This window comes from Osmia lignaria, chromosome 6 (genome assembly GCF_051020975.1).
Source record: "Osmia lignaria lignaria isolate PbOS001 chromosome 6, iyOsmLign1, whole genome shotgun sequence".
Lineage (NCBI taxonomy): Eukaryota > Metazoa > Arthropoda > Insecta > Hymenoptera > Megachilidae > Osmia > Osmia lignaria.
In genome coordinates this window covers 8,299,808-8,322,380 of record NC_135037.1, presented here as the reverse complement: position 1 = coordinate 8,322,380, position 22,573 = coordinate 8,299,808, and the positions used below count along the sequence as shown (strand labels likewise).

The 22,573-nt window shown below is 35.8% G+C and overlaps 1 protein-coding gene and 1 long non-coding RNA gene across 3 annotated transcripts in view; one reads left to right on the top strand and one right to left on the bottom strand.

The window, feature by feature from the left end:
• The window catches only part of LOC117601692 (terminal nucleotidyltransferase 5C), an 86,856-nt gene that overhangs the window by 50,922 nt on the left and 13,361 nt on the right, over nucleotides 1-22,573 (top strand). The gene's annotated exons all lie outside the window — the stretch shown is intronic.
• Nucleotides 20,002-22,492, bottom strand: LOC117601693 (uncharacterized). Its single transcript, XR_004580780.2, has 3 exons — nucleotides 22,201-22,492; nucleotides 20,374-20,706; nucleotides 20,002-20,207 (listed from the first exon to the last, which is right to left on the bottom strand). It is a non-coding gene; the product is annotated as an uncharacterized LOC117601693 (long non-coding RNA).

Here is a 22,573-nt window from a genome sequence, read left to right as displayed (position 1 = left end):
AACTGGCTAATAGAACTTGTGAAAACAGACAGAAAACTCTTCAAACTAATCATATTCCGGTTGTTCGATTATTTATTTCTGCTGAAATTGATATTACCTACGTTTCAATTAAAATAAATATAAAATTAAAATTTGAAAAATTGTCCATTGCTTTAACAGGACTAAAGAAATTCTGTTTTTCTTTTTCTTTTCTTTTCTTTTTTCGTTAGTTGTGCTACTATGATTATTTCGCAAAAGATGAATTGCGCCAGAAGGTATGGTTGTTGCACGATTCAATCGATTGACCGGGTGTCGAAACTGGCAACGATCGTCGGAGCATCTGGGAAATCCATTTGAATCGGATTAGCCGGGGTCGTAGAAGAGAAAATCAAACGTCGTATGCGACGCACGAGGCAAGCCACCTCGTCTTGGCCATTCGTGGGAGGAGTTGTCGCCTCTGTCAAGGTCCTACTCGCATATATTTCTATCGACAAGGCGATGCGAGTCGCGAGTCGTGTCCTAGATCGGGGACTGCCTCGAGGTCGGATCTTTTCTTACGACGAAAGGGAGACTTTTCTTAGAACTTTTCCAAAAATTCATCATCGATCATCGTTTACACTTTTATAGCTAAACAAATGAGGCAGAAGTAAAATAAATGACTTTTAGCCTTCATTTGCCAAAAATTATTTATTTATTTATTTATATAAAATATTTTATTTGAATAATCAGTAAATAGGATAACATGTACAGCTATTTACTTTTTTCCTAAAAAAGTAACAAATGTAATATGATGCGTTTCTTATATAATAAACTATAATTTTATTTGGAACAAAAAGTATTCGGACTGCGAAGAATAATTATATTTTGTTATTTAACCCTTGGACAAAAAGAAAATAATACGAGATACAAAATTAACACTAGAACTACCGACGTTTGATGCACATTTATTTTTAAGTTGAAAATAATGTAAATTACTAAATAGACAAAAGATGAAGCATCATTTAATATATACATTCATTCTTTAGCTCGATAACAACCAACATAGATTTTGACAAAAATACCTCGATAAAGTTTTTAATTTAAAATAAGAAACTGGAAACAAGTCATTTTGACCCCTTTGATAGTTCTAATGTTAAATTAAATTTGTGGCTCTTTTCATGGTCCTCCGTCTTGAGGCTCTCTCCATGGTCCGCCATCCGAGAGTTAAGAAATGCATTTTATTATATTTCCTATTTCCTTAGGAAAAGAATCATCAACAGTATACGTTACCGCAGAGATTTTCAAAATTACATGTATAGAATTCAACGCGATACGTTTGGCAATGATTTTTCAAACGCCTGTTGGACATCTTCGAAATTATCATCACGGTTGACCATTGTCTGCGATGTCAGGCTAACGATAGCGAAACGAAACGAGTGCTGCTCTCGATAAGGAAGAATAAATGGGCCAGCAACCGATAAAACAACGATCTTGCGGCATTGTTTCCAGCGAATTCGTGGGCGGAGGCCAGTTGGTCGCGTGCTCGTGAATAAGTCAGTGTTCCGTGTCCCTATTACACGGGCACACATATATATTTCAAACGTTTACGATGCTTTTTTAATCGTTCAACGAGCCTTTTCATTTCGTGTCGTTATGCAATCAATCCGCTCGTAAAACGCGAATGTGTAAATTACAAGCATGGCTGACGATTTAATTAACCGAGTGCCTGATGAAAATCGGAGATCTTAGAGAAATATTTACAGATCATATAGTGATGGATTTATTAAATATTTCGGAGCATTTCGGGTGCTGTTTTTCAATTTAAAGGGTTGAAAAATAGTTTGATAAAAGTTGGTAAACTTTAATATTTATTTATTTGAATTTTAATATAATTTATTTTAATATGGTGAATTTGATAGTTTCTTGATCAGCTGATTGTTGCTTATGTTCGTTAATATGTATATGTGAATAGCAAGTGTGATTTTGATTACTTCAAGTTAGCAAAGAACGAATCACTCGATGACCTGGATAACTCAATTAGATCAAGCATCTAGCGTGCGAAGAGAGTTAAGTAAGACAATAGAGCTGATAGAAATCAGACGAAACTGTTTCAAATATATGCTCAGATGAAAGTGATGAGTCTTGGTATCTAGAAATCTTCGATCCATGTCAAATGGTTCATTTTCGAAACGTAGAATTTTGAAATTTGACGCCTTTAGAATGTTGATGATCCGAAATTCGAGGCGCTGAAGTTGAAGTTTCCAAATTCAGAGAGCTAACATTCGAAGATTTGCAAATTTGGAACTGTGAAGCTCTCGAAAATTTCAATTTTTGTGCTTCTGAAATACTTTAACTCACAAACCTCTGAAGCACCGTAATTTGAAAGCTATCAAAGTGGAAAATATGAAATTTGAAAATTTTGAAATGGAAATTTCTCGATTTCTTTTAGCGTAAAAATATCTAAGCGCTCTTGAAATTCCATCAAATCGACGAAGGTTCCGCTCGAAGGACCACGTAATTTGTTACGCGACCGCTGCTACAATGTATACTATTACTCGAAGATTGAACAGAACGCGACCTAATTTCCGGAGCAGTTTCGTATTTCTACCTTGAGACCCTTCGAGGTTACGCTCGCCGTCTTTTCTCGTAGCATCTCGTTTTCCTCGAAGATTCAGGGCGATGGAAAAGAATAATACCGAACGCTTGTTCTGGAGGACATTACGTGAACGTAATATCTTTCATTTGTAAGAAATTGTACCTCAGAGTAATTTCATCTCTCTTTAAAAGCGTTATAACAATTAAATAACAGTAAAATTAATTATGTTTAACTCTTGATACAAAATAAAATTAAATTAAATTTGGGGCTCTCTTCATGGTCCGCCATAATTTATAACACTTTTCTCCGTTTTCTTAGCAATTAGCAATTTTCTCCGTTTTCTTAGAAAAAATATTCGATAAATCGTTATAATTTCATTAATTTAGTAAATGAGAATCTAAAAAGTCAATCTACAGGGAATGCTTGTTACAAATTGGCGAATATGTGTATATGTGAGAATAAGGTTGGATGAACTTTAAAAAGCTGATCCCTCGACGACTGAAAGGTATGTTAAAGCTTTCAAGTCCGTTGTTCCATAATTTCCCCGAGGACACGGTTGACGTAGTTGCACGTAAGAAAATGAGAAAATGTTGCGATGAAAAAGAAGGAAAATTTTTTCTAATATTATCTAATATATTTCATATTATAACCAATAAAAATACTATTTATTTCTTTAATTGTCAATTACAAAAGAGCCTACAATTAAATATTAAAAATTCAGAATTATAATTAAATTTCTCGGTGATCTTCTAGATCATCGGAGGGTGAAAATAAGAAAGAAAATGAATCAAAAGGAGCATTGCTCAGCGTTGCAATTTCAACGAACGTTATTCCATAAGCAACCAACTAGGAGAGACATCGTGTTGCATAAAGAGGCCACTTCCCGGTTGCGTTGGAACGTTCACTTTCTTTGTGTTCGAGCGAAACAGAGAAACTCGGAGCGTTCTCAGAGCAGAGAAAACGAGACAGAGAAACACGGCCTCGTTGTGTTTCTACTCGTCCCGTGAAAGTATCAGCGGAGATGCATCCGCGGAAAACAGTGTCGTCTCCTCTCTGTTCCATAGACTGACTTCGCGTCTCTTTCAGTCGAACAAAAGCATCGGTGTATTACATGTGTAAAGTAAACATTACATGTATATCATACATATACTATTTACTGAGTAATAGATATCAGGTTAATTAAATATTAATTTTATTAACCTTCAGACGCAAAGCGATGGGTTAATTAAAATTAGGCATTACAAACGAAAGGCTTTAATATTTAAAAAAGAATAAAAGTAGAAAATTAAAAAATAAATACAATGGGGCAACGCAAAGATTTAGTGAACATCTGTCTAGAAATGAATCCCTCTCAAAATATTGAATAAGTAATTGTATGTAATTTATGATGTCATCTACAGTTTACTCAGTTTATCGTCATCATAAATGTCACTTACCATTATGTATCATCGGTGAAAAGTTGCCTAAGAATATTAAAACAAAAGAACAATCGGAATATTTCGAAAGGGATTAATTTTCAGAGACAAACGTTCATTAAACCCACGCACCGAATAAACAATTCAAACACACGAAAGTTTGCAAAGTCAAGAGCCTCGAAGAAGCATTTCAATTAAGTTTCGTAATCGATCAAATTTATTTGGTGTCCCAGTAAATTGAAGCTTTGAAAATTATAATCCAAGTGCTTTGTGCAACTGTAAAGTAGGTATTAGACTGTTCATTCGCTCGTGACCTTTTTATGGTATTTAGGATGAATCGAGCACCAGATGTCCGCGGGCGAATCTGACTGGTGTATTGCACCGTGAAATCAATCTTCAATATGGTGATTTTAAATGACGGTAATGACAATGACGAGACGTGGGTTCTTGAAGAAGAATGTACAAATTTATCGCTGATAATTGGCGTCATTTTTATTATTATTGTTCATATATCAGAATTTTGCAAATGTTTTACAAAATAATATTTTGCAAAATAATAGCTTGCAAAAATAATATTTTATACAATATTTTACAAAATAATATTTTACAAAATAATATTTTACAAAATAATATCTTAGAAAATAATATCTTACAAAATAATATCTTGCAAAATAATATTTTGTAAAATAGCTCGCTTGGTTTTCCTCAAAATTAACAATATAAGAATATGTCTATTTTAAGTTATGAAGGCAATGGAAAGGAGATATGGAAAGTATAGATCAGCCATCGTAGATAATAGGGAAACTACTCACCCTATGATCAAACTGTACCCTATCTATTACAATTAACCTCCTTAGCTTCTCTTGTACACAGCTAATCACTGTCTTGCTCGGTATCTTCCTCTCCAAACAGCATCCGTCAATTACAATATCTTTTTGACTATATATTTACGATTTTTCCGGGGTCAACGTCCTTTCCAAGCCAATCTATTGTAATTTATCTGGTGTTAATTGCTCTTCTATCTATTATTACTTCACCAGTTCCATCAAATTCCAACGAGTTTCATCCGTTTAACCTTTCACCCTTGTCTCGTTCCCTGTCGACGGGAACAGCGAATCGATGTAATGGATTTATGACGTTAACACGAGATAATTCGTTGTTTTTATAATTAACTGTTAGAAACGATAGGATTTTATGGTATGGTTGAGCAATGGGTTTCTTGGATAGTTACCAGAGAAAATAGAATAAAATTTTTATTTATTATTAACCTAATTTCATTTAGAATTTAATTTTTACTTAATTTAACGCTAATGGAATTGAAAATTTAATAAAATTTGATAGCACTTTGATGGATTCTTTTGTAATTTTTTACATATTGCAATTTGAAAATTAGTAATTATACCAATAATTGATTACCATAATGATAAACGTGTATAGATCTTCCGGTACATCGCGATTAAGTGTCAAACAGAATTACCTTAGGTAGAATGCAAAAAATGTTAAAAGTATTTTCATCCGAGCGTGTACAGACGTTGGATAAATCAACGGTGACTGGAAAGCATGCTAATAAATAAAATGGTCGTCATGCGTGAGATTCCAACGGCACATTGTGCACTACTGACTTGGTCCGCGGTCTCTTTGTGCAACCTACACGTAACTCACTCGCGCTCGCGCCTAATTACACCTGAATTTCTCGAGTGTTTCGGCTTCATTTAATCCGTTATGCGGACAAGATGCTTAGCCGGCTGTCGTTTCTCCTCTTGACCGATGCCTTTTCCATCGTACCAGCATTTACGGTTCGATAATTAAGCTGTAGCAATTAGAAAAGAGGCTGACAATCAAAGAAACTTTCCCTCCTCTTCATTTTCTGTTGTAAAAATCTCAAGATTTCTTCTTTTCGGAGACAGGTAGTTTTGCAGATTTCAATCGCCGAGGTAATTAATGACTATAATAGTTGCTCGCTGTAAAATGGTCGTTAGGTACACTCCGTGGTCAAAGGCTTCTCCGGAGCGTTATATTGGTTTTTGGGGAAGTAGGATAAATATGAAATGAAAATAAAAAATATATATATATATACGTTTGGATGTTTTCTCTTAAGCTTTTTTTAAACGATTGCATCTTGCATCCTCGAGTTTAGAGGACCATGGCACTTATCCCAGAACCGTGAACGAATACGCATCGCAAAATATTTATGCAACATATCTAACATACATATGTTACATAGATCTCTTGCATGTAAACTTTTACGCGGGAAAATTTGAATTAAATCTGATTTGATTACCAGTGTCCTATAATTATCCAACGTAATAGGAAACGTGCAATGAAATTTTTTTAAATGCTTACAGTAAAAATAGAATACAATACAACTGAAATTTTGTAATATGAGAGGATATACAGAGCGGATGATTAACAAGTGTGGATTATTTAATAAACTGTGGGCGTATTGCAAACAAAACGTGCTCTTTATTTCAAACAGTCGTGCACTTCGACGGTCAGAAAAAGAATGTCCTGCCGTCCCAACAATCCTCGGTCATGAGGACGCCTTCGACAGTATCTTTTGTTTACGACACCCCCAAGTTGGAGGACTTCCCCTTAAGAAAGGGAAACGCGCTGACAAAATGCATATGGCCTGTATCAAACGTTCGTCTATTTCGAATTTTCTAATACATAGTAAAAGTTTCTATTTTTTCTTCATTACTACCTACCAGTATACGGTCATCTAGACACCCATCCGTCGCACCTGTTCGCCACCGAAGTCCACTAATCGCGTCAGTGACGTTCGCCAATAATTTACGTGATTATTCCCATAGAGTGCACATGTCTGCTTGGTTACGTAACATTCATGCTTGCTAAAAGCCCGCTACGAGGCTTCGGTTAAATTGATTATCAAATAATAGATACACAGGTGCACCTGCATGCACCTGTTCATGTAGAGAAGAACCTGTGTTTCATTTTCAATGATTCTTTTAGTTTCAAATTAAAAGCTTGTCGTTTTTTTAGCGTTTCAAGTACTTGATGCAATTAAATTTCGATAATAGATTAATAATAATTGTGGTCCAATTAATTTTATTTAAAAATTAAGGAATTATGAGGAAAAGGATTATATTTGGAGGTAGTTAATCTTTAATAGTGTTGTGGGTTGAAATTCTTCAAAGAAGAATTTCTTAAAAGAAATTCATCCATTTTCATTAACATTCATTAACATCCATTTTCATATCGCTATTATGAATGCTATGTCACGTTGCGCAATCCATGGAGCTTCTAGATTCTTCTACCCGATGTCTAATCGACGAATGGCTGCCGTTTCAAATTACATGGTATTAGTGATTAGGCGTTTAGGATATTTATACTTGCAAAGCTTTATGGACTAATTATACAGTAATTATACTCGCTACATTAGTAGCGAGTGTCTCTATAAATTATAAAGTTGTTAATTTAATTCATGAATAGGCATCTAGTAATCGCTCTCCGGTAGAAAATAGTATATCTACAGTGACAATGCGAATAGGTTCGCCATAAGTTCGCCGACCAGTATACAAGTAGTATAAGAAATATGTAGAAACTAGGCGTCGCTGATGAATATAAGACGAACTTGAAGCAAAGTACTTATTACGCATGAGAATCGTATAGTAATGTTTGAATGAATGAGAATCGATTAGTAGTCGACTTGAATCGTCGCGTTAGCGCTACTCGATCGTACATAATGCGATCTATCGTTTCGTGTTCGCATAAGGCAGACTCATACTGGTGTATGGTGACCAGCTCCTCTTACAATTTATTAAGTCCACTCGCATTCACCAGATAAACGATCGATTACAAACACGTACCGGAAATGGAAAGATAACACATTGTATACTAGCGACGCGATGTTTTATTTCTTCTCTTAACAGCGTATTAATGATGATACTTCAATTTCGATTTGATTAATGTTCGCCTTTGTGGCATAAATTCAAATCAATTCAAATTCTCCCGCATAAACATTTATATGCAAGCGGTGGGGGGCACAGGCTTATATTCCTGAAATATGAATATTTCTACTGTGACGATGAACGTGTTAAAATACATATTATTTTTGCTAATCTATAAGACCTTTATATTCCAGCACATAACTTATTTTTATTATCATGTATTTAACAACAAGTGAAACTAATCACACTTGAAATTACACCGAACACATAAGCATAATTGCTACTCATATTTCTTGCATTCAAAACCGCAACCATTATATTTTACTCGTTCATATCGCCTGAGGGGGAACACCCCGGAGTGTAATAATGTTTATTGCAAGGCACACAGACATTGTGCACGTCACTTTGTCGAAAATGTCAGCTTTCACGAAGTCTCTATTGGCTGTACTCTGTTCGTCGCAAATTCAGGAGGGAGCTTTCAGCCACCGTTTCACTAGGGTGAAATTCTCCCCTATGTTAAAGTGAACTCAATCTCCGACGACACCGTTAACACGAGGAGCTTCGTTAATTGCCTGCTGATTACATCATAGTGTGTACAAGCCGTTACATAGTTGCTTTCTGTCACGGTTAACCCGTTTCGAAACATTGTTACCGTGATTTTCGTACGTTCATTATTCTGCTTGCAAAATAGTAAAATTGTTTCAAATCTCAGCTTGGCGGGCCACAATTTCAATTTAATTTCAATTTCAATTTTCTTTTTTTTTTTTTGTTAATCTTGCAGTGCTTGCAAATTAAATACAATAGGCGTTCGCTAATTTCCTGCAGGAAATTATCAAGCGGCTACTGTAAACCAATCGTACATTCTGACGGTCTCATATTTTATTGAACTCTACATTTTTTCCGCAAGAAAATCAAACAGAAGATTGATAAAACCGTTTCGTTTGTAAATATTGTTTCGATATCTGTATCGGTTCTGTTTGCTCGTTAGTAGGTGGAAGTCTCGACGATCGGAACCTTGCGTGCTTTAATAAGCAACGTTCAATCAACGGGTAAACGTTTCACGTCAGTGACAACGTCGTTCGGCATTACGTTTATCGCAGAACTTAATTACTATGGTAATGTGCGGGTATTTTTAAAACAAATTAACCTAGCCCAATGATCTGTCGATATTTTAGCCGGCATCGTTAATTGTAGCCTTCAATTTTTTGTATCTACATTATTTATATATTATATATATATATAAAATGATTTATTGTGAGTTTTACATGACGTCTAATATGAAATTGTTTAAATAATAGGGCTTTGTGTGGATATGCTTTGAAAATGATAATTTTTAAATCGCTGTGTTGAATAATCACCTTTTGTTACGCAACCGAAAGTAATTATAGAAACAGCTGCTTTTATTACCGATAAGATAGCTGTCCGATATAAGTACCACTACTCAGGATTTAATTCATTATTTCGAAATATTAATTAGTTTGTTCAGTATTATGTCAGCATTTAATTGTATAAATCTTCTTACGATTATCCTATTTCGTGGTAGGTGTACCTAAATAGTTACATGAAATACAAGAATACAATGAAAATTAGAGTATAAACAGTGTAATATAATTGATTAAATATATTTTAATGGAAAACTCTGAATTCCATATGGTATATGATATATAGAGTTACTTTTAAATCTTCTGTTATTGAAATTAGAATTCAGTAATGTGATCCAGATATTTACACTCGAGACACATGTCCGAATTAACGCTGAATACATTTCGGAAGCAGTTGTTTAATAATTTAATCAGAGATAAGTAAAAGAAGAAAAAAAGAAATTGTGGTCACATCGCTTCAGTAGAATACGGTAGACTCGCGTTATATTGCCGCGGACAGGCAATATTGGAATTATTTCCACATAGGTATGATGGTGGAAGCCACCTGCATGATTGAAAATCTCTGTAAAGATCAAATCGCTCACGTGGCAATATAACGAGGGTTTGCTGTGGGTCGTTGCATGTCAGACAGTTCAACCTGAAACGAATATTCAGAGAAAGATTAACACGGTATCATCGTGACAAAGGGAAAAAGCGGTCGATCAACAATTGTTCGATTGATTTCGCTATCAAAGACCGTTTAGTCATGCAATAAATCGGTATTAAAGTAATCGAATACTGATTTAGTTTTAGTATTCCCAATTTCTATTTTCAATTTTTCAACCATTTAACCGATGGTACTAATATTCTAATCAAATCAAAATTAATTATTGATTATTTATAAGTATTTGCAATGATGTAAAATGTTCAAGATCAGTAGTTCTAATTAGTTAATATCAAATTTACAATAATACAGAAATCTCTGATTAATCAGTAATTACATTAAATCAATTGATTCATATCTGTCATTAAATAAAAATGCACTCGAAACTGATAACACAAATATCACCTGAGATTGATTGGTTGCATCCTGATACATAATTGCAAACAAAAAAGAAATTGATCGATTCGAAGAGTAGATAGTATCGCAAAATCAATCGAATGAGTATTACTTTCTTTTTTCGTGCGTCAATATCACGTGGTCGCCCATTCGCGTGATCAATAGATCGCTTGTGCGAATAGGAGGGGAGAATCGAAAGCGACTGTTGGCAAAGCTTACCGCGATTACATAACATTAAAATGCTTCGAATTAAAAAGCTGACGTCTGAACACCTCGAGGTGGAAGTGACTAATCCAATCTCCATGAATCTTCTCGGCCATTCTCAAAATATTCTCTATTTCTTCTTCAAATATTACATATTCTTATCGAGAACATCCTAATAAATAAAATGTTAAAATTATGAAAAATTTGAATTTGGAAACAAGAAATAAAATATCGTTATATTCTGTTTATACAATTATTGCTTCTTTTTTTCTGGCTTCATTCATTGGATCCTAGAGAAGGCACGTGGGCGGCTCAACCACTTGTAGATTTTGACCTAAATCCGTCGACGAGCGTTTCGGGGTTCGAGAACGAACGTCGAGACAGCTTATTTGCATGTACAGCTGCGAAATTCAGCAACGAAGCCAGTAAGAGTTCGCCTTCAGCCTCGACAAGGTCGCGATGTTTCCTCCGTAACATCCTCCTTCGAGGTTTCCCTCTCTTCCATCTACAGGGTGTTTATTTTCATCCGTTCGAACCATTAATTTTTCAAGTTGCTGTAAAATTCATGATGCAAATGAAGAAAATAATGATGGTATCGAAACGAGTTTGAATTATGCTATTAAATCTTGTATTCTATTTTTGGCTTCGTTCAGGAGAAAAACAACTTAGCAATTTATATTACCGGCTCATCACTAGCTACGGGTAAATCGTGCGTAGACGACGCTCTCGCGTTTCGACGCGACGAGATTACGAGCAAGCGACGCGGCGAGGAGCCCCGACGCCACATAATTGCCAATTTAACTATCAGCTGATCGTCCGGCGCCTTTGTGATACCTTACTCCGTGGTAATCAATTCTAAATTTTTTATTTAAACCAAACACTCATTTTTCATTATTTTATTGAAAAAAATAAATTGAAAAAATCCAATCTCCGAAATTTGTTGTCAAAGAAAAAATATCAAATTATACCAATTATTTCTATAATATTTCGATGAAATTAAAAAACATAAAATTGATTCGGCAAATTGATGATCGTGCATTGATTGAGAACAATAATTAATTTACTTGGTATATTGACACGAAAGAAACTTTTTACTCCTACGAGAAAAAAAAGTAAATAAATTAATGGTACTAAAAATAGTGGAAGCTTGTGTAAAGGATAAACGATACGACGTGGTAATTTGCATTCGAATGGTTTGACCTAAGATCAATGGTCAGTAAACGTCTGGATCACTGATCACTGGATCATGGATGCAAATCTTGTGCATCAAGTAGCTAGGATTGTTCTTGTGCAATTTGCATACACCGGTTGATAGTGGAAGTTGAAGGACAAGCAGACACAGAAATACACTGAATTTTCCTGCTGTTACTATAAATCATTTTCATTTTACGAAACAATCAATTTGTGCAGATGTTTGTATCCAAACATAAATTAATAAATTAATTTTGAAATGGTAAGAGAAATCTTTTGACAGCTCTCTTATCGATCTTCAAAATTGACATACGGTTATCTGATTTTATAAATAAACAGCTCTTGTAGTTATCTCTGTCTTTATCGCTTATCAGTTCATTTGCTATCTTTTATTCCATTTCATTGTACAATCAATGGAAATTGTGAAGAAATTTCATAGTCTATTTAAAATTATCAAAATAAATAAGAATCGGAAAAAAGAAGTCTCGGTGACTTCCTGTTAGTATTTTCTCAAGGCACAATCATTTCACTGACACGGTTTCGTGTCAATCCCTCCTTACTCTTCTTTCTCGTCGTCGAAGTTTCTTTTTCGTACCCATTGTGTTACTCTGCTCTTACGTCAGAGAACCTAATCACGAAGATGCCTAAAAGCGAGACGAATTATTTCTAATTAATCCTTCGAAAGAGTTCGATAATGTAATCATTGATTTATTTGTCAAACTGTGCTATCAAAGCGACAAGTAATAGTTGGTACTTCATTGTTGACTCTGGAAAAGCTCTTTACACTCATTGTATCTCAGGGGTGTGTTTCCCTGTGTCAAGAGTTGGAAAAGGACAAAATGGTGTTCCTCCAGGAGGTGCAACAACCTGGCGAGCTGGTTACATCGAATCACACTCGGCAAACACTTTCATGGAATTTTCGAAGGGGTAGGTTTGCGAAGCGACAAGTGGATCTGGGATTCTAAGCTGCGGTGAGGGTGAAACGGGTTCATAGAAACTAAATGCAGAGGATCATTTTCGAAACACTCTTGAGGTCTGTAAATGAATTTTGGACTAAAAGATTGAAATTTAATTTAATCGCTTCATTTGCATCGGAATTAGAATATAAATAATTATCTTTGATTATATATTATATTATATTGAAATGCATACGTTATCGGTATCACGAGCGCGAGTCGTGTTTCATTAAAATTTCGATAACGAACCACGAGTACGATTAGATATAAAACAGCAGATTAGAGGATTGATCATATATTCGAGGGTGAAAGTTTGACAATGAGCTGCGTGAAATTATTGATCGCACTCGCAAATAACGATGAACGTAATATCTTCCTATTGATTTTCAGATATAACACAAGAATGTAAGAACAAAGAAAAACACCGAAGTTTGTAGCTTTAGGGGATTACACATAAAGAAATACGCGTTACGTAATCTAAACAATTTATCGCAATTTCGAAGAAGCTGTAGAAATGAGTTCCTTGTATCGTTTTACGTCATTTGACACGATATCGAAAAGAAAAAAAATCACGTTGTTTTCTGTATGTTGAAAACCACTAAATGATGAATAATTTTTCTGCTGTTCTTTCCTGTTCATCAAGTATGCGATGATTCAAGTACATATTAATGGTATATTAAAAGCCAAGATTTTTCATTCTTTTAGACTAGTATTTCTTCTATGTTAATTTATTCAAAGACACACATGGTGCGTCATTGATTGTCTCGGATAGATAAAGACGCACCAGGTGCGTCTGGAGTCAACGTCTGACATCATATTTAGGATTTATTTTCTCTTTTAATTACAACTTCTCCAGTCTATTTTTTTATTATTCCACTTTCCCATATTCTCATCTACAAGACGCACCCGGTGCGTCATTGAGTGTCCTGGACAAATAGGGTAAGACACACCAGGTGCGTCTGAAGTCAAAGTTTGACTACGACACCACCTTCTGCATTTCTTTTCTATTTTAATTTCAACTTCTCTACCCTAATTTTTATCATTTCACTTTGCCATATTCTTATCTTCAAGACGCACCTGGTGCGTCGGCTATCAAGAAACTTATATACTCCATACCTCGAACCCCAACATCGACACCATTTTACAAATGATGGTATTATTTTCCACAAATACTCTCTCCTAATTACACAAATGAAATTGCTATTAATTTCAAAGAGAGACTCTCTGTAATTACCTTGTGGCTTTTATGAGAGGAAGCAAAAAGGGGGAGTATCCGCGTGCTCTCCGCCCATATGGTACGTTCGCATACCGAATTTCGCCGGGGTAGTACCTTGTTGATCCGCGATTCCGTTTCTTACGAGTGCTCCGGGAATTACGTATCCCGGATGCGCGCGATCGCGAAATCGAAACTCTCGCGGTTGTGTGGAGTGCGCTCGCGCTGACTGATGCCGAGTACAACGACCCCGGTGCCACGAAACGGGGACATCCTCGGTTGTTCAACGACGTCGTCTTTGCTCGCGTACACGCGATGACCCCGTTTCCCAGTCGTCAGCCACGCGACGAACGCTCATCGTTTCGATTTTTACCCACCCCTTCTTCCCTTTATCCTCGCGATCGCGCTTCCTCCGTTTCCGTATTCGACGCCTGTTGCGTTTCGAATTCGAAAGAAATCGAAGCTTTTCCCTGCACCTGCTCGCTACTTGCGCGAAGGAACCTTCCGGAGAGTCGGCGACGCACGGTGCTTAAATTGAAACTTAAGTTTCCCCCGTCGATTCAAACAATTTATTATCAAGTAAAAAATATATAAATTACTTTAAAAATGGGTAATTGTATTAGTAGAAATAGAAATTGATAATTTTGTAAAGGAATTTGTTCGGTTTTCACACGAGCGGATCGGTAACTATAACTGAAATTGCAGTAATACACATCGTGCGAAATAATTGCGGTCGTTTCGATTCGATTCCTTGGCCGACGATATGAGATCTGGTTGAACGACGATGCCGTGAACCGAGCACGATTAACGAGAACAGAAAAAGCGGAGAACAACGTAGATAGAGCCGACAGAGGCTGGCGATCTTAATTACATTAATTAAATTCGAAGTTATCACGGGTAACGTAAGAAGGAAGCAGATTCACACTAATTACCTTGCGAACTATCGTTACCCGGTGTATACGAAACACGAAATCTTACGTTGCAACGAGTTGCATCAGCAAACGAATATAGTAGGAAAAAGTAAAGAAGCATTAACAAGGATAAAATGGTTAGAAAAACGTGTGTACCAGGGCCGAGTTCGATCACTGTGGGAATTGATATTGAATCGTGACTTCGATACCGATTTCAACAAGAATCTTCCGTTCATTTTAATTAGAAATTTTTTAATTTGAAATTTTTTAATTTGAAATTTTAACATTGGTCTGATTTGTAAAATAATTTATTACGAGAAACAAAATAAATGTTCTTTTGAAAACTTGCAAAGATTAAAGTTTCACGGTGAAAAAGTTGAGTATAAAGGTTCATAGCTATCTCTTGCTGGCAGATCGAAGAGCAACCTTTCGCTGCCGTTTTTCTCCATTATAATTCACGACGTACGTGTATATACGTGGGTCGCTTTCATTTTCTGTGCACCGTTATGAGACGTCATAGGACGGGTCGCAAAAGTATTTTCGCCTTTTCCCTTTTGATCAAAAGCTCCCGTTTTCTCTTTACGCTTTCGTTCCGTCTCGAAGAGTAAAAGTGTTCGCAAGCAAGAAGTATTTACATACATATTTGAAGATGATTTCACTAGTCCTGTGCCATTTATTTTTTCCATCCCTTATTTACAAATTTCCAGACAATTTATTATGTTCCATTTTTTCTTCAAAATTGTTAATTAATCCCATTAAAAAAAAAAAGAAAAAGAAATTGAAATCGCTTACCAATTAATGAAAAATGAAAATGCGAATTGCAAGCGTTCATACGATAATTATAACTTTCATAGAAATTTAATTACGGTTCCATCTCCGTCTGTAAATTTACAGAAAGTATTTACTAATTTACAGATAGTAGATGAATTTCAGAATAATGATGGAATATTGTTTAAAGATCCTCTGTTTTGATTATAAAGGGTCGAAAAAGCGTTTCTTCTTCCCGATTGCGCAATAATCGAAGCTGAGAGAAGACGGCATCGGCATCGCGGAAACCCCAGCAATTTTCCATAGAGCACGAATCGACGGAATGATAATATTCCCTGGCCACGGTGCAGAGAATGTAGGCCAACAAATGACGCTTTATGCAACGGCTAGGCACCGTGAAACGAACGTTTTAAATTCTTTAGCGCGTCGATGCACGATCAATTATTTATCAATTTTCTACCGGTCAGCTTTGCATCTATAGCATTAGAACACACGCTCCGACTGTCGCGCGATTCACCACCGTTCGTGTCCGTTCGTCTTTCGTGCTCTAAGCTAATCGATTTTACTTACCAAGTGTCAGTAATATTATACGTAATCTCTATTTCTTTGAAATATTATCTAATGTTACATCGATTCTTTGGCTATAATGAAACACTGTTCTTTGACAATATTTAATTAATAGAGAATTCTTTATAAAAGTCTCTGTTGTCATTTTGGGATATTAAAGAAAATTTCTAGATAAGTTTCCGAATGGCTCTACCAAAATTGAGAACTCAGGTTCGGTATATAACCTAAATTGATTACCAGAAACCGATTAAAATTGGTTTCAAAGCTGGAAGTCTTACCGTTTTTTAAGATATTGTGGTAAGAAATTTTTGTACAATTTTGGTACTACGTATGCGCTATTCAATACTACGCATGCGCTATTCGATACAGCGCATACACAGAAACTAACCTAACCTTACCTAACCTTACCACGATATCTCGAAAACGGTAAGACATCCAGCTCTGAAACAAACTTTATTCGGTTTCTTGTAGTCAATTTAGGTTATGTACCGAACCTGAGTTCTCAATTTTGGAAACACAGCCAAATTTCTTTTTTGATACATATTTGGGGAAAACTGACTTTGCAGTTGAGAAGAACGAGGAATGAACGATTGCACCGCAAACGATTAAACGCGGTTTCTTTGAGGATCTCGAAGCGCATCGCGAACGAGCGGACAGAAGCGGACAGCACGCTGTTAAACCGGAATTATGACCGCAATAAACCGTTGCTGGTGCCTTGGCTTCTCTGTCGGGGTTCCTGATGATATCCTCGTCGTGCCTCGTTGCATCGAGGTTTAATAAGCGTTTCGAAGATAAATAAATCCCGCGTCTGCGATTGATTAAACGCGTGCACCTTTCGGCCTGACTTATTACTCTATTCCGATCGCCTTTTCTAATTTATCGACTGCATTTCTCTATATAGATTGTTCAATTTTTAACTGACAATGAGAAAAACTTGTTTGACAGTATTAAATATTTTTCGTAAGTGGGTGAAGGTTAATTTTTATTCCATTAAAGAATTACATATTTTGGTTCTTAAATTTTAACAAAATTTACTACAATTAATGAAGATTTTTGAATTTATTATACAGAACTCTCTAGATTCTTATTTGATACTATCTTGAACACTCTAATTTCTCTCAATTTACTCTAATAAAAAAGTTACGTATAAGTCTTCTAGATGTAGGTGTTCTTAGAATTCATTCATTCAATAAAAGTCTATTTCACGCGATGCGTTTGTAAGAATAGCTGTTAGACATAAAGAGAGTGTAGCGATAAATTAATCAGTATTGATCGTAACGAATAAATTATTAAGCAGCAAATTGAAATGATGAAAGAAATAGAACGGAATGGAAATTGCGAAACGGAGAGGATGGTAGAATTCAAAAAGTAACAGAGTGTAAAAGCTGTTCCCTATCGCGCCCGGGTTTGTAACGCATTCATTCGCAAGCGCAAACAAACGAGCGTAATTGAATTTTATCAAGTGTAGATAATGCCGGCAGAAGTCTGCCGTAATTTGCAATTCAATGAACAGTATTTTTCCTAGTTTGCCGTCACGTTTCACGTAAATTCGCTTTTACCTTATTATCCGCGATTACAATCGACCAAAACGCGATCAGTCTCTATCAATATTATTGCAATCGAATACGAATTATTTTCATACTTGATCTATTTATTTGATCAGAAATTCTGTTTTCCAATAATTTCTGTCGAAATTTTCAAAAGTTTATCCCTTTGAAATCAAATATTATCACTGTGTGCATTACAAGGCTCGAAATGCATTCGATTGAATTAGATTACACTTTGGATGGAATTTATTTTCAAGCGATAAATATTTATCCACATTCGAGAGGTTTTATACCATATTTGGAAATTTGATGACGTCCAAGCAATTATCCTAATTAGAATAAAAATTGCTTATGGAAACTTGTTCGTTTACCCATTAGTTTATTTAATCGACATTTTACCATATATACATCAGGTCGGAGAAACTTGTGGTGACCGTAGGAAAGCGAAACATTACGATTTCACATAGCCTGTGAACCCATCCCGTCGACGATCCTCATCTGGCCACGGTGCATTCCCCTGCATCTTGTACGCTGCAGCCATTCGTTGACCCTTGCAGTTACCTGCATTCGAACGCTTCCGGATGCGCGACGAGGCTGCCGGTTTTTCCGCGTCCCGATCACCTCGAGATTTCACTGAAATTAATTCGCGTGAATTTCCTTGCTGACGAGAGGAACGTTTTACCAGGAGTTTGCGTAATCTCTGTTGCCTCGTTCCTGGAAACGTTCCCCAGACTCCTAATCTTCTTGACGACCGTCCTCCGATAATGTATCGTCGTGTTTCCTAGTCAAATGGATGCTGGTTCGATCGATCGAAATAATGGCTCTGTTGTTGCCTTTAATCGTCCATTATTCGTCATCTCTTTAGGGAGGGCTCATTGATGACCGGCGTTGATGAATTTAATTTCGTCTGTAATTGGAAGGAATTCGAGATATCAAAAGTACTGTGGGACGTTTTTTATTTTATATAGGATAGTGTATTGGGCTATTTTGGGGCGGGATGGGTCTCTTAGAAATTTTCTAATTTTGTAATTCTGAAATATTGGAATTTTGAAATTCTACAATTATGAAGTTTTAAAATTCTAAAATTGTTGAATTCTGAAATTTTTAAATTTTAGAATAGGAAGGGGTCCACAGTTTTGAAGATGGGCTAATAAAAATTTTGGGGAGAGGGACAGGCTCTAGCCCCTACCTAGTTACACCGATTTGAGTCCAAAGGGTTAAATTTTACTTCGATATTTTTCAATTTTTTCCTACACATATCACCATATCTCCTACATCAAAGCCTCATTGAAATCGATCCACATAGAATCAAATACCAACCTAGAGTATGATTGTTGCTCGTAAGAATCTGTTCATGCGGAAAGGTCGATCGGGTTCATTTGAAAGCAGATTCCAACGCAACGTTGAAGACCTCCAACGTAGACATAATAACGCTTGCCAGATTTTTGTTCTCGTTAGCATATTTACCGTGTTACGCAAACTCGACTGGTTAATACGTACCGTTCATCCTATCATAAGCTAGAAATATCTTCTTTAACAATCTCTAACTTAATTTCCAGACAAAAACTAGGCACGTTAACGTAAATAAGGGATGTTTTATTTTGTGGTAGAAAATTGAGGAGCTTCTTTCTATTTTCGTTGCTTCGTAAACACGTGACATTTAGGAATACAGTTTAGAGGAAAAGTTGAGGAAAATGGGATGGAAATATGAGGTGGTGTCTATCAGTTTTTGACAATGTTTTGTGACAAGGAAAAAGTATAGAATGAATAGCAACAATATTTCATCGAGAAAATAATAGGTAGACTATATTTAATCATTTCTCTTAATGTTTCCATTTATCAAACGAAATCATTGGTTCAAGAGTACCGTTAATTTATTAAATTCCAAAATTCACAATTGATTCTGACTGAAATAAGAAAGGGGAGGGACAGTGATTGATTCAAGCTAAAATAACATAGAAATTCAACCCTAAGAGTTTCAGTTATTCTTTCTTCTTCATTACTGACGAAATTGTTAAAATTCATCTACGTTAAATTTCACAAAATACTGATTCAGACGTTTTTAATGATGAACGAACCAACCCCTACTCATAGTACACTAAGAACAGTTCATAATCGCTATGCACACCATCCACAGTATATAATATGAAAACATGTGTCCTTTCACGTGGTTCGAATAATGTTTCTAAAAATTATTCCAACTTTCCATGTGGTATTCACTGTTTACTGTGAAATGGTCATTTCCAGGGAAAATAATGATATAGGGAAAGCATGAATGTTTAGAGTCTTAATTTTGAAGATATTAATAGTAAAAGTAATTTAGAACAAAAGGTAGTATAACTTTTTATTATTATATGTTATAAAATTTAGTATATAACTGAGAAAAATGAATAATAAGTAAATATCAATTCAAATTTTCCCGCGTATACGCAAGTGGTGGTCTGCCACGGGCCTATATATACGGGGCCTCCTCCTCTGCATCGTCATTTTCCTCGGAAACGCCTAAGGGGAAGGATGAGAACCCAGGACGTTACCTTTTTTCCTGGAGAAGCCTGGAAAAGTTAGTTATCTATTATTTTCACAATATTTCATTATTTAAAATTTCCAAAATTTCATTGTCTAATATGAATATATTTTTAATTAACTAAGTAAAAAAATTCTTAATGATATAAGTAGTAAATTACTGTGTTAATTAGAAAATAATGTAATCTAAATTACCTTAAAAAGAGCTATTCAAGTATCACCATGTACAAATCCTTTTCAACAAGTAAAGCAAGAAAAATTCCAAGTACCACCCTCTTGTCCACGTATTTCGTCAGAGAGCACCCCCATCCTTAAAAATAAGGGTCGATTGTGCGGTTTACGTGGGTTGACGACTGCTAAGAGAGGAGGAGAGATCGATAATACTTTGTCGACCCTCCTCGTTGGTCCAGCCTCCTCCTTCCTCCTCTCTATGTTTCCCGGTTCGACGCGTGGGCGTCGAGGAAATACGGCACCCTACTTCACACCGACACAAAATTTCGCACACGAAAACATCTGTGGTAGGTGAACCTACGGGCAGAATATAACCTTAGCCTGGCTGGTTCATTCAGAGACACCCACGCGTTCCTCGCGTGACGTCATTGAAGTCGCTGATGGAACACGAGGGAGATTCAAGGGTAGGATCTGGGCCACTGTTCCCCTTCTATCCTTTCTATTTTTCTTCTTTTCTGGTTGATCAGAGTTTAACTCGAAGGCAGATCGTTTTTCCAGTTGATTTAAGCATAACTGTTTCGTTCTTGCTGTGATAGAGTAGCGGAGCAGAAAGAAGGGGGGTTGATGAGGTTTGTTTTGAAAGTTTATTTATGGCTGTCTGATACATAAGGACAGCGATAACAGGATCAAAAATAATATATCGTAAGTTTTATACAAGTTTTGAATTTTGAACTAAAAGATAATTTTAATCGCAACTAAGTATTTTTTATGTTTTTTTTTTTTATTTTGAAAGAAATGAAGATAATAGAAATAATTATCAAAAGATTTGATAATTTGTCAGATATTTTTAAATCTTTCTATGCTGATAATACAATGATCCGTAAGAGAATGGAAGTTTTGGTTTTAGTTTGAAAAATGGCAGATAATGGAGGAATCAAGTTCATCCGAAATTGAACTTTAAATAACACACATGATAACGTTATTCTTATCGGAAACCAAGAAATTTTGTTGAATGATATAATACAAGAAATATTTCAACAGACATTATTTGTGGTTTCGATGAATATCCTTGACAAATAATTCACCGATATGTAAAATATTAAATATGGAAATTGTGAAAGCGTTAGAGAGGTATTCTTCCGAGAATCTATTGTTTCATTATTTCGAAGCATGGTTCTCGTAAAATAGTGTTTGAAAATGAGACAACCGATAAGAGTAAGAGTTTCCAACCTTGAGATTGATTAAGCGTTTCGCACCGCTTAACTTTGCGAACTTTTGATTACGTAATTTCCGCGAGGAGCGCAAAAAGTATTGATGCAACAGCGTCGAGAAAGTACACGAACGTTTGTTGTAGCAACGAATATAACTTCGTTTAAAATAAGCAACAAAAATTTTAAGGTTCGTTAACGTTCATTTTTATTAGAATTTTCCTTAATTTTCTTCTCTTTTATCGAATCATCGGTGATCATTAAAGCATTCAAAGTGTTCTAAATCACAAGTTATTTAACATCTGAGTATATTAATAGCACACTCGGTAGGTTTCCTTCACATATAATATTGAAAGGGTTCACCATTCAAACGTGGATCCAAAAACAGCACCCAACTGTCTCAGTCCAAGTTTAGACACAAACGCATTTCATAGTGTATAGAAATAGTAATGATATCTTTATGCTACCCCCTCTTAATCTTTCTAAGATTAATAGAACACACAATAGTCCTCGTCATAATTAAAAGAGCTCACCATCCAACCATGGATCTACATTGTCACCCAAGTGTCTACATTCTAAATCCAAATTAATTTCATGGTCACGACAAGACATATAAATAACAATTATAGTTCTTTATCCTTACCCTCTCTTAGTCCTTATAGAGTTAATAGAGCACCTTATTGGAAATACTCAGAAAGAATCCATCACCCAAATATGAATCCAAAATGTATTTTTCTATCCCCTTTCCTTAATATTCCTGAGTCAATAAAACATCCAATTTTCCTTCGCCCCTATCATTGAAAGGGTTAATAAAGCATCCAATAAACCTCCAACCCCGAAAGATCCATCATCCATGGACCCAAGCAGCACCCAACTGTCTCAAACCTATTCCATGATGCAGCGAAGTAGCAACACGTATCGATAGCAATGATAGCTTTGTGCTGCCCCTCTACCTCCCTCCCTAGTGCATTCGCGACGCCGCTACCGACGGTGCTATCGCCTCCACCTCCGCCACC